Raw genomic sequence first — 4,901 nt, forward strand, 5'->3', positions numbered from 1 at the left:
TTGTTAGTTATTTCAATTTCTCCGCCTATTTTTGACACAACACACACCCATGTACCTAGATGACTCCCAACTGAATGCATTTTATTACTAGAATACTTCTTTTTATTTCCTTTCTTTATTCTCCAGTATCTATATCACTATTTGTGTCTCTGAATGATGACACGCTTACTTGTGAGCTAACACATTAAAAAATCCGACTATCTAAATAAGTCTGCCACATACTGCAGGTATAAAAATAAACCATTTTATTTCTAAAGGGTAATGAACAGAAATTCTTTTAAAATCAGATTTTCATCCGAGTTTTTGGCAAACACATTCTACCATCATACGAGCTCTGAAACCCTTTACCGAAAAAAAAATCATAAAATAAAGTTTCCCATTACCCCCATTTCTTAGCCTAATTGTAAGAGTGCTCAGGGAAATGTGAACAAATTAAAGCACCTCAGTGAGCGCGCTCACTTATTCCACGCGTCCCCATGTTGGATACTCAAGTAAATTTGTTCTTAAGAGAAATACATGTAGAAGGACCCCTATAAAAAAGGAATAAGAGTGTTTTTTTAGGCTTTAGACCTTTATCTTCTAACTAAATTCTGTTACTCAGAATGGTAGTTTCTAACTCTACACTGATTTGTTTTTAGTTCTAGTTAATCCAAAGTAAATTTCATCGTAGCGGAACAAAACGTACACTTGACCTGTAACTTATCATGGTGAACTTGTATACCAAAAATCATGTCAATATCTGCAAGCGTTTAGAAAAAAAAATCCGGAAAACTGTTATTTCTGTGAATTTTGTTACGTTCAAGGCCCGTTAAAGTCATCAGAGCGGAATGAAACGTGAACTTTACCTGTAACTTATCATGGTGAACTTATATACCAAAAATCATGTCAATATTTGCAAGCGTTTAGGAAAAAAGTCTGGAAAACTGAAGATGGACTGACGGACTGACAGACGGGTCAAAAACATTATACCCTTCGCAACTTTGTTGCATGGGGTATAAAAATGGAAGCCATGTGCTTTTGACACTTTCTTTTTGCTTGGCATGTGTTCAATCCATTTAGTGGCTTTTGATATAAAATAGGTCATCACATGCCATGCTTAAAAAAAGACAAAAAGCACGTGGTTATTTATATTCAAATGGCTATTAGTTAAACTTAGTCACTCCTACAAAATATTGTGGACGTTTTAATTGATAATTATGCATTAGGGGTAATGGAAAACTTCTTTATTTCTAGATGAAAGTTCTGGATAAATGTTTTATGAGTCCGTATGATATTGAAAATGTGTTGGTCATTTAAAAAAAAAAATAGATAAAAATCTGATTTTTAAAGATTTTCTTACAATCCTATAAAAATCAGATGGACTTTACAGAAGTATAAATATTGATTGATTAATTGTAGCTTCGCGTTCTATGGTCTATATTTCAAATAATTCTGGACGAGTTAGAATTAGCAATCGTACAGACCCTGTTTGATACTTGTCCGAAACCGAGTCGGATAATTAAAAGGGAGAACGGGAGCGGGACATACGGTATGCGCTTTTGTCAGCTGTTTACTTTTGATAGCACTAACAAGATTGAAATGCACGTAAACAGATAGACTAGACACGCAGAAGCTACAGCCCAACACACCACAACAAGTGTTTTAAAGAGTCTTAATAGTTTCCATGATATTTTCACTACTATGAGTTCGTTTCATTCAGAAACTATACCAATATTGATGCTCTATTAGTCCACATGACTGACCGAAGGCAGGTATTGAACACAAAAAAGGCCACATTTTTTTAATGTTTGAACTTGATAATTTTAGGGCATCTCTTCTGTATCGGGAGAACTGTATCCGGTTGAATCTATATACTTTCTTTTATTTCGTCACAGAACCAGATAAAACAAGACGATTATCCCAGAGATATTACAAGATTATCTAATTAAACATTCTTTACATTTCTGCCTTAATCAAACAATTATAACTTCATTTGGGGTCAAGAAGTCATGTTGATACTGAGGAAAATAAAAATTCCATACCACATGTACCGCACTTACCGGATCTTCAGTATCAACCTACTCCCCGGGTAACCTCGGCATTTGTATCTTTATAATTGAGATGGTAATACACATCATATACACCAGGAGCTTATGAACTGTCCCTATCAGTTCTTTAATACATGTTCATGTTTTGTTTGTTTCATTTTCAAATAGAAGTGATGGCTCCTTAAAAATCTCTTGTATGGCAGTGTGACCTGCATTTTGCGGTGTGTTCATATCTTTATTTGTTGGAATATTCAGAGTTTTTAGAGTAGTTTGCACTGTAGTATGCAGTTTGTGAAGTAATCTAAAATTTCGGATTGAAAAAAAATATGTGCATGACCCGAATGTCAGGGAATTAGAGATATACGCATAGTTACTATTGGGAACGTTTGAAGTAATGTTTTACCGACAATAATCTCACTGTTCTCGACAGTTGTACCGTGTATTGAAACGGTTTCACTGAAACGCAAGTAAATGTCTTTTAGACCGCTCAGAAATTAAGACCGACTTCAGGACCAAGTCAAAGACATTAGAACTTTCAATTCGATCTGCCTAAAGCGCTAAAGATTTGGTAGCGGAGAAGGAAGCCGGAAGTAGCAATATGAATGCAACGAAACTTTTAGTAGTTGTTTCATTCTTTGGCATGACTCTAGTACAATCTTCAAAAGGTAAGTATTTAATGGTCTTCATTATGGTTGATGGACTAACCCACGATTTAACAGTAATTATTACAACGAATGAAAATAATAAATCCAAAAAGTGGAAATTCTTTTTCAGTAGAATCATAGACCTGTAATTAAATTTAATTACAGGTATATGGTAAAATCCATGTATGGAAGAGAAAAAAACTAATATAATTGTGTTTTCGGTGAATTTACATTTGATTATAAAGCGTTCTTAGACTACCGGTATATCAAAAAAAAAAACCACAAAATTTTATCAAAATAAATACTTCATATTTGAGTGCAATAAATGCTTTTAACTTGCCTTTTATGGTTTTATTCTGAAATACTAATCTCGTACTTTTACTCCGTGTACAAATTAAAAGTCATGTGCTTTTTTCTCTAATTGGCTGCATGTTTGCGTCTCTGAGAAAACTACATGATATATTTCAAACAACAAAAACGAGTAAGTTTTCATATAATTATGTTAATACTTTCATGTAAAGATAAATATAATTTTTATCATTTTCATTAACATTTTTTTGTCACCGGGAAAATCCTTCCTGGTTGTGATATGTTTTGAGTTTTATAATTCTTTGATGGACACCGTTGGTTGGAAAGGTGTAGATTTATAACACGAGGAAACTATTCAATTCGTCAGAGGTTTTTACACTTTGCATTAGTTTTAACTTGAAACGCGCAACTAGACCAGATTCTGTAACAAAACAAAAAAAAAAAAAAAACAAAAACAAAAACAAATAAACAAAAAAAACAAAAAAAAAAAACCAAAAACAAATTAAACAAAACAAAACAGAACACCTATCCTCCCGAAGCAGCTGGTTTATTGTTTTTTTTAAGAATAAGGTCAAAGTTCGGTTGGGTTGTTCATTTCCTTTTTTTTATGTTTCAATTCTGTATGTTGTTCATGGTTTCAGACTCCTATTTTACAACACGTCTGTCCATTGCATTACAGTTGAATGTCTTTTTGCACTTTTCAACTTAGCGTCATGCATACCTAGTATTCGGTCATTTCGATATACTTAAAAGATTTTTTAATTTGGAGTTAATACGATTTTCCGTGTTTTTTTCACAGACATTTACTTTGGTATTTGAAGACACGTGCGCAATATATTTTAAAAGAAAAAGTTCAGTTCTTGTTCTAAGTGCCAAAGTACGACAAACACACAAAAGAAAACCAAAAAAAAAAAAAAAAAAAAAAAAGAGAAAAAAAAGAGACATTGAACACAATAATTATAACTTTTGAAGAAATTATATTAGAGTTGTTTCACTTTGGAAATTTAGATGATATAAAATTGCGTCATGTTCTGAACTTTTTACCTGGAGATAAGAAAAGTTGAATAATGGTTTAATCTAACATTTCCATCGGAAGTGTCCGTACCTATTAAGTCAGGACCATTGCCGTGGTCCGGTTTCACCTTAGTATTGCTATTTTCACTATAAACGAGAGTTAACTGTTCAGCAATTTTGTTATTACCTTTCCTTGACAATCGAAACATAAAATTTACGCTATACACAGGTTTGAATAGTAATTTGTAAAATGGATTCTACTAACCCATTTTGGTAGAAAAATATTGTCATATTTACCAGAGCTTTTCGGTATAGTCAGAATGTGCGAGTACTTGAACTATATTTTCTGGTGTTGCGAGTATGTGAAGTTTTTGTGAAGCTTTATGGGTATACCTTTTAGAGCTAATAATTTAGCTGTTTGACTTCAACGTATCCCAACGTATACAGAGTCACTTGAATATGGTAATCACAATTTTGAAGGCGTTAGAATTGTTACACTTCGGATTTTAATGTGTTTTCATCTGTTGCTTGATTTTAAGGATATATCAGAATTTGAACTTGTTTTCCTTTTCAACTCTGAGTACTCTTTCAACTAACTTGACCCTCAAAGAGCAACAAGACGGTGTCTTGGAAGAAGCATACAGGAACTGATCACTTCAGTGCTGGAATCTGTAAGAATTGACAGTTCGTTTGTCTTAGAAGTGTCAGAAAATGCAGAAAATCAAGTTCAAAATTACAATTGAATGATGGGGGAAAAGTCAGTTATTTCCCTTTTATGTTGAAATTGCAATGTCTTTCATATAATTCATACCTCAAATTACCTTTAGAATTAAAGTTAAAACAAAAAGAAATGCCATTTCTGCTTTTCAGATATCATTTTGAACAAAGTTTGCAAGGAGAGACTTGT

The sequence above is a fragment of the Perna viridis genome, chromosome 10 (genome assembly GCF_037379345.1).
Source record: "Perna viridis isolate PV_CMFRI_1.1 ecotype Kerala chromosome 10, ASM3737934v1, whole genome shotgun sequence".
NCBI classification, from domain to species: Eukaryota; Metazoa; Mollusca; class Bivalvia; order Mytilida; family Mytilidae; genus Perna; species Perna viridis.